At 46.9% G+C, this 15,293-nt stretch overlaps 1 pseudogene; it reads left to right on the top strand.

Moving 5' to 3' along the window:
• The first annotated feature begins 7,202 nt into the window (after positions 1-7,202).
• The window catches only part of LOC125173858 (40S ribosomal protein S6-like), a 28,970-nt pseudogene continuing 20,879 nt past the window's right edge, over positions 7,203-15,293 (top strand).

Below are 15,293 nucleotides of genomic sequence, written 5' to 3'. Positions count from 1 at the left end.
ACAGACCACTGGTGGTTTCACTGTTCCCTGAAGCATGTTAACTCAACCTGCTAGGCAGAGGTCTATAATAACATGCCAATGGCTCTATTAGTAAATGGAAGAGACAGGCTTCGAACCCAGGTCTTCGGGCTCCAAGTCCAGCACCTTTCCAGTTATACCCCAACTAGATCCCTCTGTTCCTGTGAGTACAACTTACCATCAAGGGGTCATTTGTAGTGACAGACAACCATCATTTCAAAGATTTGATTGTATCTCCCAAAAGGAACTGAGGGTGCTGCTAATAGAACAGGGAACAGATGCTGAGCAAGCAAAGAAGAAGGTGTCCTGCTCCCCACCTGAACCCACTCCCTTGTGCATCTGACCCAGCCCCTCCCTGGGGCAGACCCAGGGGTCTTCGCCTTGGGGTAGTTGCGGTCCCTCTTCAAGAAGCTGATGAGAGCAGGAAAGGGCTCACAGTCACAAATGTGCTTACAGGTCTGCATGTAGTAGGTGTTCCATAATTGGGGCGCCTGGGTGGCGCAGTCGGTTAAGCGTCCGACTTCAGCCAGGTCACAATCTCGCGGTCCGTGGGTTCGAGCCCCGCGTCGGGCTCTGGGCTGATGGCTCGGAGCCTGGAGCCTGTTTCCGATTCTGTGTCTCCCTCTCTCTCTGCCCCTCCCCTGTTCATGCTCTGTCTCTCTCTGTCCCAAAAATAAATAAAAAACGTTGAAAAAAAATTAAAAAAAAAAAAAAAAAAAGCTTGGCAGAGGGCACCGGGATGGCTCCGTGTGCTAAGCATCTGACTCTTGATCTCAGCTCACGTCTTGATCTCAGGGTTTGAGCCCAGCCTTGAGAAGCCGACTTAAAAAAAGAAAAGAAAACAAAAACTTGTCAGATGGATGAATAGCTGGAATTCCTGGGAGGCTCACCGGGCCTTTCCAGGTTAAGAATTGGTGTTAACCCTTCGCCCTCTGTATGCAGGAACCTGTTCTATTGTGAACAGATGGCCCCTTTAAATAGGCAGAGGACCCCTTCTTCTTGCAAGCCCCTGGAGGTGGAGTCAGCACCTCCTTAGGACCACCCTCCATTCAACCTCCACCTTTCCTGAGGCTGACCTCCTGGACATGGCCCAGCGTTCAGAGCATCCCTGAAGTAGTCCCAAGTCTCAAGTGGGGAATGGGCTTAAAGCAAAGCTCGGTGGAACAAATCCTCTGACCTGACCATCATCAAGAAGTCACACTTCACTCAAGTAAGCTCAAAGGCTATATCCCAGCAGAACTTTCCAGATCCAGAGCTGAGACCAGGGAAACACTGGAGATGGATGGGACCTTCCAAAGTTGCCTCACTTCCTCAAGGCGGACAAGCCTGTCCAGGGCCACGGTATTCCACGAAACCCTGAGGGAGAGCTTTACCAAGCTTCTTATAGCTCCAACCACACCACCCTGGAACTCCAGTATAATTACCTCGGATGGTTGCCACATCAATCCAACATCTTCTTCTTCCCAAGTCGCCAGCCCCATCTTGCCTCATTTGAAATATAATTAGAGATCATACGTGCCCAGTGTAAGGAGGTAGCAGTCTGCAGCCCCCACCCCCACCCCCCGTGATCAGTTATCCCTGGAATAACCGGGTCCAGGAGGACAGAACTCAGCAGGGGACACCCTCGCCAGGGATGACATGTGGCGAGAGGTGGCAGACCAGCTGTACAGAGTGGCCCCATCTTGCTGTCCCCTCCCAGCCCTGCCTCCCCAGGCAGTAGGGGGGAGCAATCATCTCTCCCACGGTCCTGCTTTCTCATGGGGCTCTGGTAAGAAAGGGGGAGGGAGGAAAGCTGGAGCCCTCCTGAGACACCCAGGAGTACTGGGGCAGTCACCTGTGGAAATCCTCTGGTGGCAGGTGCCACTTAAGGCTGAAAGGAGGCGTGTCGCCCCATGTTGCCCCATGTTGCTGTACCAGCGTCCCTTCCTCAGGATGGAGCTGGCAAATCACCGATGAGCCTTCAGGGGGAAAGCGTGTCAAGAAAAGGGTGGGAGTCGGGGCCCTGCCTTCAGACGTTTCCTTGACACCCCTGTGTCACCACCAATGAATCATGCGAGCTAATGGCCTTGTGCCGTCATTACCTCTTATCCTCAAACAATATTCGAAATGAGATCGAACAAGCAGGAAGCAGCCCCATCACTCGCCCAGGCTGTGGATTCTGTGGGATGCGTGGCTGTGGCCCCTGGTGGCAGCTTTCTCTCATAAAACGTGCTTTGTAATCTAAGGAGGCGTGCTATTGTTTGAGGCAGAAGGACAACAGTCTTTTGTGTTGTGTGCTCTTGGTGCTAGGGTTTCAGGGCGACGAGGGTGAAACCAGGTCCTTTGTACCCTCAAGGCCAGACACCCTGAGAAGTCGTGCCCGCCCATCTCCGTCGGGCCCCCTCTTGATCATAACCCAGCACAGCCCTGAATTCATTTTTCCAGAGTAAAACCCCTAATGCTTTCAGAGTACACAAGGGTTGGCTTTTCTTACATCGTTTTTAGGAGTTTGGGGGTGACACGGGCCCCCGGGAGCAGCCTCCCGGCGAATGCTGCCGGGGACTTCAACCTGCCTGCTCTCTAGTAGGACAGTCCAGCAGGCCTGGTACAGAGTTAAGCTCTCTGGCTAATGTGAAGGAGCATCCATTTCCTCGCGGGAAAAATGGGGATAACGATCAGGAAACCTACCGCAAAGGCAGAGAGCCCCTGAGAAGGCGTCAGCACCTTCACCAGCACCTGTAAATGTTTAATAACTGTTAGTCATGGTGATGGAGGTCTGTCGGTGTTCCACAGAAGGCTGCTGCTTGTGTTACTGGGCCGTTTTCATTCTGACCAAGGTCAGTAAACGTCTGTTACATTTTAAGTAAGTCCTGAGCTTTGAACTGTCTGAACCCTCTGTGGGGTGTTGATTCCGGCTTCTGGCCTCATAGGGTTTCTCGGGGTAGGGGTGGGGGCCAATGGCCTTCGTCAAGCAGTTTGCATGAAAGGGACTTCATTCAAAGCCTTGTTGGATTAACTGGGGCTTCCTTTAAATAAGGGCTTGTTCTCAGAAGCTTTCTTTCTCCAACAAGGAGAAAGAATACAATGGACAGTCCTCATCACAGCTTGTCACAAACACCTGGCACATCTTTTCAGCCCAGAGTGAAAACACACACACATTCACTTGCTAACTCCAGGAACACAGCCTCAGCCTGACATTCCAGAAGCATTTGCTGACAAACTTCCTCCCAAATACAGTTATTTCCTGGAAGAACAGCAAAACCTGTTTTTGAATTGACAACAAGGCTTCAGTTGCTGCTGAAGTTAAGTGAAGTTACTATTGTTTCCACCGATTGACCTAAAAAAAAAAATCTTAAAAGAATGACTTTTTTTTTCTTTGCTTATCAACAAGGAGACTGATTTATTGGTTAAGTCGATTTCAGGCAAAGACGGACTTAGGAATTGGGTGAACATGTTGCTTCTTTCAACCAAAAGAAAACTTCGTAAGTTGCTTAGGCAACATTTTACTTGGTTCTTCAAAAAGCAATTGTGACAAAGAGGAGAGAGAGATAAAGCACTTATGGAATATATAAAAACAGCAGCATTTGGGGTTGCACATAACAAAGAAATACCTTAAATACTTTTCAAAATATTCTAGGAGCCAATACACAAGGGCATGCTTCAGGAGAACGTAGGAATGCGAAGGGGAGGGCAGGGTGGAAACTACCCATTTCCTTTAACATCAGTGCAGAAAACAAAGCGGCATTCAACTTCACATACTGACTTCACACAGTTTGTAGATAACAGCCTGACTTACATCCAAGAAGCAAAGATGGAACCCTCACGCTGTGTATTTTCAGAAGTAATTGCATGGACACCAGGTGATGTACCCTTGTCTGGCAGATTTCCTTGGGAGGAGTCTCTGCGACTTACGAGAAGGCCGATCGGACACTTACTCCAGTGGCCTTGATGTCAGTTTTGAGGGGCAACTTGGAAGGATTCGTCTTCCTTACCCTCTGTCGACCCACCCGGCCCTAAATTTCACGAATAGTGTTTTGTGTGTAATTTGCATAACAATCTCACCCAGATGGGTCTCCATCCCACCACCTTTTCTGCAAGAAGACTGTGGAACATGTCTACATAGAAAATGAAGTCGAATTCATAGGCGTTTTCAAAGGAGCCTGTCAGATGTTTCTGCAAATACTCACATGCAATCTAAAACCCTTAGTGCAGGTTAAGAAGCCACGTGGAACACCATGGAAGACCATGGAAGGGGCATAAATCAGCGTGTTGTCTCAATGACCTGTTAAGGGAGGTGGTGGACCTTGGAGAGTTGGGCTTTTCTGTCCCTCTTGAACATGAGGGTCACTTGGACAATGGTGGGCCCAACTCCTTGGGATGACCGCAGGAAATGGGACCTTAACTTTCCTAAAATAAAAGTCAAGAAAAGAATGCTTTGGTTGGTTTACAGCTGAGCACTGCCTCTAATGTGGTACTTAATACTACAACCAGACATTCATGCTCCTCAGTTGTCTCATGTATAGTAGAATGCTTTTCGCCTTTTTTTCAAATTGAGGAAATAAATATGAAGAGCTGGATTCCTTTATGTCACGTGAATTTTACTTTGTTCTCCAATAGGCAATGTGGGTCGGAGATCAGAAAAATGGAAAAGGCGGACGGTGATGATCCTTGCTCCCAGCCCCTGCTCCCAACTACCTCATTCTGCTCACCCCAAGTACTTACTTTTATGAATTTCTGGGATGTCCTTCCAGTTTCTTTATGCAAATACAAGCACTATGAATATGCACACTTATTTTCTCCTCTCGTACGCGAAAGCCAACATATTGCACACACTGTTCGGCGTCTTATGTTTTTTTCACTAGTGTGTCGTGGAGAGCCTCATATAGACTTAAAGTTTCTTCAACCATTTTTATAGCCACAGAATATTCCATCATATGGCTTCCTCAAAATCTATCGGCCCAGTCCCATGCTGACTGACACTTGGGTGTTTGCCGATCTTCTGCCGTTACATATAGCGCTGTAAGGATTAGATCTCAAGAATGGGTGTCAGAGAGTCAACGTGTTTGGGATTTTGACAGATATTTCCAAATTGCCCTCCGTGGGAGCTATTCCAACGTGTATTGTATGTGAGCATACCTACTTCCCCACAGCCTCGTCAAGATTGTTTTTGCCAAACTGATGGATGAAAATGGTACTTAGAAGAGTTTTACTTTGAATTATTCTTTTTACAAGTAAGGCTGAGCACATTTTTATATTTTAAAGGGCCATTTGTATTTAATTTTCTACAAACTTTTCATAATCATGAAATTGTGAGTTAACATATTATCTTTTTTTATAGTCCTTGCCCATTTAGCTATTGGATTTTATGTGTTTTTGATTTCTAATCTGCAATGTGAATTACAAATATTTTTGATATTTGCCTCCTTTTTTTTTTTATTTTGCCTTTCAGGTTTTTCTTATATACAGTAAATTTGATTCATCTTTTCTTTTAAGGTCTGTGGATTTTGAGGCTTAGTTAGAAAGGTTGCCCAATCCAAAGTCAGAAGGGAATCCACCCACATTTTCTTCTAATTCTTTTGTGGGCTTGAATTTTAACATTTAAATCTTAGACTATTTGGAGTTTGTCTTGATATATGATGTATAGATCCAACTTCATTTTTTTACATACAGCTACCATTTGTTGCAACACCCATTATTAGAAAGGCCAACTTTTTCCACCGATTTGAAATACCACTTTTTAATCTATGCTAAGTTCCTGTATGTATTTGGATCGATTTCTGGATTTTCTCTTCCATTGGTCTGTTTGTGTCCCGGTTCCACGTTATTTTAATTACTAATTTTAATTTACTTTTGTATGTAATATGTTTTCCATCCCGGCAAATATTGCTGTGAAGTAAACCACCCCAAAACTTGGTCATTCCAAATAAAATTGTTGTATTATATCTCCCAGTCTCTGTAAGTCAGGAATTGAGGAAAGTCACAGCTGGATGGTTTATGAGACAGTTAGGTTACCAGACAGTAACTACAAGTAGGAAAGTGTTGGAGGAGAGAAGCTGGAGCAGCTAGGGGCTGGCCAGCCATCTCTTTCTCATCAGGTGACTTCAAGGTTTCTGTACGCGGACTCTCTACAGGAGCTGGTTTGGGCTTCCTCACAGCATGGTGGCTTCAGAGAAGCGGGAAGGTTTACATGGCAGCTCAGATTGACAGTGCAAGTGCTCCCAGGAACTAGAAGCTGTCTAGTCTTTCTGACCCAGGCAGCATCCCATCCTCTGCGTTTGTCTTACTGCCGATGACTCCATCCCCTTCAAAGCCAAGAAGAGGAAACATGACCCCACCTCCCAGGAGGGCAAGTGTCAAGGTCACATTGTAAGAAAAACACGTGGGGTAGGAGATACCGCTGCTGCCAGTGTGGGAGAATACAACCTGCCACGTGTTCTGATTGGGCTGGAACACCCTTCATTGGTCTTCTGTTTCAGTTTTCCTTACTGTTCTTACCAGGAGAAGTCTTTCAAGTAGGCTTTTTACAAATCTGACACTTGAGGTGAATTCACTGATAATCGTGGGTTAACCTTTTATCTTTCTCATAAAGTGCATTTGGTTCTCGTTATGGACAATCTCTCACTATCAGATGTGATTCGTTTCTGAAAAATAGGCTTTTAACAAATCAAGCAATAGGGATGAATGTTGGGTTTGGCAGGGGAGGGGGTGGTTCTGCGACAAAAAGCACTGCCCCGACCCATGTAGTAATGGATTCGAGTTGGAGACATCCTATGAACGCACACTTAGCTTAATATAAATACAAATCGTTAAATATAGAAATACTTATAGATATGTGTATATGCACAAGTTGGTATAAACACACAGATTTCCTTGCTCTGTTGGCTGAGAGGGTCTAGCAGCAATATCCCAGGAGCAATGAGCATACCTGGTGCCCAGCTTTTGGTTTCTAAAGTCATTCTCAAGTAAAAGAAAGCACAGCTCCTCAGAAATGGCTGATATCAGGGGCACCCAGGTGGCTCATTCGGTTAAGCATCTGACTCAGGCTCAGGTCATGATCTCAGGTTTTGTGAGTTCGAGCCCCACGTCAGGCTCTGTGCTGACAGCTCAGAGCCTGGAGCCTGCTTCGGATTTTCTGTCTCCCTCTCTCTCTGCCCCTCCCCTGCTTGTGCTCGCTGTCTCTCAAAAATAAATAAACATAGACCACAATGAAGCTGAACATCTCTTTCCCAGCCAGTGGCTGCCAGAAACTCATTGAAGTGGACCATGAATGCAAACTTCGTAACTTTTGTGGTACGAATGGCCACAGAAGTTGCTGCTGATGCTGTAGGGGAAGAATGGAAGGGTTACGTGGTCCGAATCAGTGGTGGCAATGACAAACAAGGCTTCAACAGGGTGTCTTGACCCATGGCCGTGTCCACCTACTGCTGAGTAAGGGGCATTCCTGCTACCGACCACGGAAGACTGGAGAAAGAAAGCGCAAATCTGCTCGGGGTTGCATCGTGGATGCCAATCTCAGTGTTCTCAACTTGGTCATCGTGAAAAAAGGGGAGAAGGATATTCCTGGACTCACTGATACCACCGTGCCTCATCGCCTGGGGCCCAAGAGAGCTAGCAGAATCCGCAAGCTTTTCAATCTCTCGAAGGAAGATGATGTCCGCCAGTATGTTGTGAGAAAGCCCCTAAACAAAGAAGGTAAGAAACCTTGAACCAAAGCACCCAAAGCGTCTTGTTACACATGTCCTCCAACACAAACTTCGTCGGCGCATTGCTTTGAAGAAGCAGCGCACGAAGAAAAACAAGGAAGAGGCTCAGAAGTTGCTAAGCTTTTGGCCAGAATGAAGGAGGCCAAAGAAAAGCACCAGGGACAGATTGCCAAGAGACGGAAGCTGTCTTCTCTGACAGCTTCTACCTCAAAGTCTGAGTCCAGTCAAAAATGAGACTGTTGTAAGAGGAACAAATAAATAAGATCAGACATCAAACCACCTTTATTGCTTTTCTTCATTCAGAAGAAACAGACAAATGGAGAGAAACTCCGGTCACAGGAAAGGGAGTATTGTCCATCTGATGGCGTATGAAGCGTGCGGGAGATCCTGTCAAGTGGAGGGGCTGAGACCACACCGGGACAGTGGTAGAGATGGCCAGGATGGCGTTCGGGGGGGGGGGGAGGGAATGGGTGGATAGGTCAGGAAAGGATTCTGAGCAGAATGTCCGTTGCTTTTTCAGTGAGTCATGGAACAACTTGGGGGAAATAAAGGACAGACTATTAAATAAATAAATAAATAAATAAATAATTGCCTAGACAAAGAAGTGGAGGGGAAGAGAGACATAGCTCCCTTTCAGAAGAATTCTGAATACTTTATGTAAAGTCTCAAGAAGAAGGAGCAGAAGGCCCCCCTCCTTAAGTGTGGGCTGTATATAGTGACTTCGGAGAGGACAGTGCAGAAAGGCGGGAAAAGAAGTGACGATTCAATGGGACAACCTGACAAATAGCACCTCAGCTAGGTGCTCGGAGTCAATATCAACAGTGATAAATCTGTAACCCCAGCCAACTTGGGAGAAAAACAGCAGACAGATTCCCATAGAGGGACATCCTGCAAAATGGTTGACCAGTACTGATCAAAATTATCAAGGTCATCAAAAACAGGAAGCCAGAAAAACAGTCACACCAAGAAGAGCCTAAGGAGTCAGGGTAACTAAATGTAATGTGGTATCGTGGATGGAATGCTGGAACAGAAAAAAGGCCTAAACTAAATCTAATAAACTATGGACTTCGATTAATAACAATGTATCGATATTGGCTCATTACTTATGGTAAATATATCATACTAATGTAAGATGTTAATAGTAGGGGAGAAACTAAGTGTGGCATACATGGGAACTCTGTACTATCCTCTCCATTTTTCTGTAAATCTAACATGGTTTTAAGAAGTACAATTCATTCAAACAAACAAAGCACTGCCTCCTCCAGCTCGGGAGAACAAGAGTCACGACAGCCTTTGGGCTGCGGTTATAGGCAGTGCCAGCATTTCCCATAGTTCTGAGGCTGAGGAAGCCCAGCCAGGTGCCACCAGCCCCATCCCCAACTTCTTCACAGGGTCAAGGTGAAAGGTCAGGTAGTCTCTTGATTTAAACCTAAGATGAGGGAAAAGGATATTTTCCCCAAGACCACCACCATCTGAAGTACAATCTAAGTGGGGTCTTGACCAGCCAGCCAGCCCTCGTCCCTAAGACTAAGCTCCCACCCAGCCTCCTGCCCACTACCCAACATGGTCTACTGCACCCTATTTTTCCCCACTTCCTCCCCTTCCCTGCCCCGCCCCCACGACCTCCATTCACAGAAGAGAATGGAAGACGGGAGATGGACCAACTTGGAGAAAAGCAGTCCCCAGCCCCAAATAAGCAAATACAGCAGGTCTCCCATGGTCTGGAGTCCTCTGAGCACCATGGGGTCAAGTAGGACACTCATTGGTCATACTTGGCCAAGGAGACCAACATGGCCAACTCAACCCCCATCATTTTGGAGGAGGTCTGTCCTTCCCATCACACCCCAAGAGAACTTTGAACCGCTGTGTAAGAAGGACATAATTCCATCTTGAAATAGTTTAAGACTCTTGATGTCTTACAGTCAAGACAGAGGTGGTACACAAATCAGGAAGGCCTGTGTTGGAAACGCCCAGTGTGGAGTCTTTATATGTCTGTTTTATGTAAAGATACAGTATGTTCTGAACAGTGAGGGAAAAAAAGGAGCATATCTTTACAGGTGACCCTTCCATGCCCCTGTTGGACTTCCTTCTATCTTGTGGCCCTCACTTCCTTGCCGCTCACACAGTCACACTATAGACTCTGTCATACCCCAGAAATGCTATAATCAAAACAAATTCAGACCTCGGCTCTGACCCCAGCCACCTATCGCCCTAACCCTCTTCGTCTGTTACCCCACTAGACTAGTGTGTCACAAGAGACAAGGGCAAAAAGCAAGAGTAAGCATTCGGGAATATTTCTATCAATCTGATGTTGCTGCGAGACATCAGAGCGCTCTACCTGTGGGCACGGGGAGACCACATCGGGTGTTAAAGAATCCACACGGCAAGCAGCATGGGCTGCCTATCAGGCATGCGCAGTAGGAGGACACATTGGTCCCGTGATTTGAAAAGCTGCCTAGTCTACTCCTCCACCTCGCCTATCTTCAACCTTGAAGCAGGTATTTCTTGCTGCTCCTATAAGTCACTCGTGGAGAATAAATTCTTCTCTGAGAGAAACACCTCAGAGTCCAGGCATTCACCTCTTCCCTTCTGGTTTCACTTCTTTCTCAACCCCACATGGATCCCAGAGAGAACCTCCATGAACATTCACACCATTCAGTGCGTCCCCCGGTCTCCACCAGGGGTGACTCCATTTCCGATTCAGGCTGCTGATTTGGTGCCGGGTTCCTGTGAGAGGACCACCCTTTGTGGGGTGATGGTAACTGGAAATTCCCTCCAAGGAAGACCCAGCCCCTCCCCACGCCTTTCCCTGTTATAATACAACATGACAAACACACATTTATTACAAGGAAGTTGGAGCTCGTGTATCAGAGGTGCAGGAGGCTATGAAAGAGTATAGCTGTCACTGAAGAAGTACACACATGCTGTAGCCAGGCGGTAGCTGGGCATCGTGTGTGTGTGTGTGTATGTGTGTGTGTGTGGAGAGAGGTGGTCGGTGGGGGGAGGGGGAGGTTAATTATGTCCCTCTGGTCAAAATGGAAAAGACAGCTTCTCTTATCGTTTTTCTCAGACTGAGCAATTATTAGCGCCTGCAGGAAAGAAAGTAGCACAATCAGGGGTGGGCATTCTCAGGGCCAAATCGGATCCTACGGTTCTGCAGCAGTTACTCTGGAAGCTAGCCTCCCCACAAGAGAAACATCGTTCCAAAGGAACCTCAGTATGGAGCAGACATCACTACATGTGTCACTGAGACACTGAGCCTCTAAGAGGAACCCCAGTAAAACATGGGCCTTGCCCCAAAGAGTGGGTTGGTTCCCGTTCTTCAGTCAAACGGCCCGCAGCTTCAAGTCTTCGGGTTTCTGCCATGAAAGGATCTCTGCTGCCTTTGAGGCTACACATTTCAAAGCATGAGGTTTGTCCTTGCGGTTGGCTGCCTCCTCAGCATGTGGCACAGGGTCTGGCACACGGGAGGGGGCTTGGAAGGCAAGTGGATGCAGGCATGGGTTCCTGTGAAGCTATTGCCCTGTCCCCATCTTGGTTTCATTAACCTGCTCCTGGAGAAGGACTGTGCTGTCTATGATCTGAATGTTTCCGTTCCCCCCCCCCCCGCCCCCAAAAAAATTCATGTTGAAATCCTCATGCCCAATGGGTGTTAGGAGGTGGGGCTTTGGAGGTGATTGGGCCATGGCGGCAGAGCCCTCATGAATGGGATTAATACCTTTATTAAAAAGGTCTGGGAGGGACTCCTGGGCGGCTCAGTTAAGCATCCCGTCAGTTCAGGTCATGATCTCTCGGTTTGTGAGTTCGAGCCCCACATCAGGCTCTGTGCTGACAGCTCAGAGCTTGGAGACTGCTTTGGATTCTGTGTCTCCTTCTCTGCCCCTACTCCCGCTCACACTGTCTCTGTCTCTCTCTCTAAACGTTAAAAAAAAAAAAAAAGTTCTGCAAGACCTCCGTGTCCCCTCCTGCCCTGTGAGGGACTGTGACCTAGAAGACAGCCCTCACCTTGATAGTGCTGGCACCTGATCTCCAACTTCTAGGCTCCCAAACGGTAAGAAATGTTGTTTATAAGTCACCCAATCTGAGGTATTTTGTTATGGCAGCCCGAAAGGACCAAGGGAGACTACTTCTCCAAAAGCAGCAGCCCCAAATCTAGATCCGCTATGAAAAATACACAGTGATTTTCACGATCGCTGGAAATAACTGACCCTACTGAGCACATGCAGACCTATTTTTTTTTTAATTTTTTTATCACATTTCTTTATTTTTGAGAGGCAGAGAAAGACAGAGGACAAGTGGGAGAGGGGCAGAGTGAGAGGGAGACATGGAATCCGAGGCAGGCTCCAGGCTCTGAGCTGTCAGCACAGAGCCCGATGAGGGGCTTGAACCCACGAACCGCGAGGTCATGACCTGAGCTGAGGCCGGATGCTCAACCGACTGAGCCACCCAGGTGCCCCACTTGCAGACCTATTTAGCTCCACAGCCTGCCGTGGAGCATGAGGCTGCCCCACTGGGTCTTGAGAGCTCCAAAAACACAAGTCCATTTTTCAGTTGTTAGGGGCAAATGATAGTTCATTTCATTTCCCTTTCCTTTCTGGCCCAACTATGGTCTCTTACTGGTAACGCTGCAATTGTAGGGCCCAAACACTTGGCGTTTGGAAACTAAAATTGGCACATAGAGTTTAAAAGTCTCAAATGTAAACGGCACTAAAATCTCCACTTCAGCTTTCCACTAGGAAGCCCGGCTGCCCTGAACCCCCTGGCAACATGACAACACTCCTGGATGTGCCCCCATGCCAACAGCTGGAATCCCCACCTTTTGAAGGAAGGCAGCTTTGTCAACAGTGAATTATCAGCCTTGTGTGGGGCTGGTCATGCTGCTATTCCTGTGCTTTAAAAAAAATGATCTTTAGCTCTCTGGTTATCAGTTTAGTTTGTTTGGGTTCAAGGCTCGACCTTTCAATGTGTAGAGCTGCATATGTGTGTTAACATTGTTTCTAGTCTAGGACTTCCCAGCAGCTGAGGCTTGAAGATGTGCATTATGGTTTCAAGTATGCCTATTGCAACAGCAGATCCACGTACAACAACACACTCAAAACGTGTCTGTGCCGGGATATTTCATGTGTGACTCGCTGTCTATAAATCGGTGCTGTTTAAATTACTTGCAGCAATGCTCCCTGGGGCAACACGTGCACTAAATTCTCCGCAACGTGATTTTTCAAGACCTGTAAAAATACACTTTTCCACTTCCAGGACATTGTTGTATAACACAAGTCTTTGTAAATGAAGTCCACACCACTTGTGCTGCATCAATCTACAGATCTTTACTGCTGAGTGTGTTTCCCAGCTGAAAAGCCCACGGGGGGTGGGGTGGGGGGGCAGATGGGCCCAGAGCCTTGACACATGTCACAGGCTCAAACTTCTCCATTCGGAGCAGACACTTGTGCTAGTATCTGTGTCACTTTCCAGAAGAACAGATGCTGCCAGAACATTCTCCACACATTTGCAACATGCTATCAGGCCCACCAGGTTTTCCCAGAACCGAGGGAGATGTTCCACGAAAGTGAACCGTGCCTACAACCTGCCAAAGTGCTCCTCCGGCATTCCCTGGCAACTTTCTCAGGCCAGATTCAAAGACCTTGGCACCAAGATGAACTGAAGACTCGTCAGAGGCATCAACCACCTCACTCCCACCCTGAGACTCATCCAGAGAAAGTTCCTCCTTCCCAGCCTCGCACCTAGGAAAGCGGGGTCTATGGGCCTACGAGGTAGGGGGATCTTCCCTGATCCTTTCATGCTACAGCAGCAAAGTCTCTCCTGAAGTTCTCTCTCAAGTTCAAGTCCCAGCCTTGCCACAACCTCAGAGTGCCCCCAAACCATGCGGGCCTCACTTTTCCCATCTGTAAAATGAGAAAACTATATGAAGGGAAGCAGAATATATCACCCTGAAATCTATCTCGTTGGCATATCGATTATTGAAGCTGGTCGGGGTTTTTTTTGTTTTGTTTTGTTTTGTTTTGTTTTAACATTTATTTATTTTTGAGACAGAGAGAGACAGAGCATGAACGGGAGAGGAGCAGAGAGAGGGAGATGCAGAATCGGAAGCAGGCTCCAGTCTCCGAGCTGTCAGCCCAGAGCCCGACGCGGGGCTCAAACTCACGGACCGCGAGGTCGTGACCTGAGTTAAAATTGGATGCTTAACCAACTGAGCCACCCAGGCGCCCCAAAGCTGGTCGTTTTTAAGAAACAGAAGACACAGGGGCGCCTGGGTGGCGCAGTCGGTTGGGTGTCCGACTTCAGCCAGGTCACGATCTCGCGGTCCGTGAGTTCGAGCCCCACCTCGGGCTCTGGGCTGATGGCTCGGAGCCTGGAGCCTGTTTCCGATTCTGTGTCTCCCTCTCTCTCTGCCCCTCCCCCATTCATGCTCTGTCTCTCTCTGTCCCAAAAATAAATAAACGTTGAAAAAAAAAAAGAAAGAAACAGAAGACATAGGTGAAGTTCTAAAAACTAAGTAAAAATTCCTTTTAGTAGGAGATTAACATTGATAAGGAAAATCTCCACTTATAAGAGTGTCTCCCTCTTATTGTACCAGGAATAAGGGAATGACTCAATCTCTAGAATCTCTTATCAACAGAGGGCAAAAACTTACATCTGTACAACCACCTTACCCATGTTTACGGTGCTTTTCTCATAGTCTCCCATAACTGACTTGCCACCCCCAGCATCCTCTTCTGTCTTTAGCTGAAGGGTTTTTATTTTTTAAATGTTCATTCATTTTTGAGAGACAGAGAGAGACACAGCATGAGCGGGGGAGCTGTCAGCACAGAGCCTGATGCGGGGCTCGAACTCACGGACCGCGCGATCATGACCTGAGTCGAAGTCGGACGCTTAACCCGACTGAGCCACCCAGGCGACCCTGAAGATGGTATTTGGCTTTGGCCATTTCTAGGAGTTACTCATTTTTCCTGGGTCTCTCCTGCGGAGGTGGAAAATTTTTTTCCCTTTTAGGTCCTTTAGCTCGTCGAATAATTAAATTGACATAAACCAGATTAATAGGAGAAAAACAAATTTACTTACATATGTATGGGAGCCCTGTAAAATATGAGACCCAAAGAACAGCCAGGTAGCTGAAGTTTATATAACATCCTGAGCTAAGGCAAGGTTGGGATACAAAGAGGAGGTGGGCATTTGCAGGAAGGCAGAAGAGATGAATGAAAAACAAAGATTTCCCCATTATGTGCACAGTGAAGGAAACCATCGACAAAATGAAAAGGCAACCTACTGAATAGGAGAAGAGATTTGCAAATAATGGACCCAATAAGTGGTTGATACCTAAACTATAAAAAGAAATTCTACACCACCAAAAACACCTCACAAAGAATCTTATTTAAAAAATGAGAAGCCCTGAATAGATATTCTTCCAAAGAAGATACACAGATGGCCAACAGACATATGAAAAGATGTTCAATATCACAAGTCATTAGGGAAATGCAAATCAAAATCACAATGAGATATCATTGTGTCCGAAAGGCTAAAATCAAAGAGACAAGAAAGAACAAGTGTTGGTGAGCATGTGGAGAAAAAGGAACCCTC

This window comes from Prionailurus viverrinus, chromosome C1, assembly GCF_022837055.1.
Source record: "Prionailurus viverrinus isolate Anna chromosome C1, UM_Priviv_1.0, whole genome shotgun sequence".
NCBI classification, from domain to species: domain Eukaryota; kingdom Metazoa; phylum Chordata; class Mammalia; order Carnivora; family Felidae; genus Prionailurus; species Prionailurus viverrinus.
The sequence above is the reverse complement of the archived record's forward strand: the minus strand, read 5'-3'. Positions and strand labels throughout refer to the sequence as shown.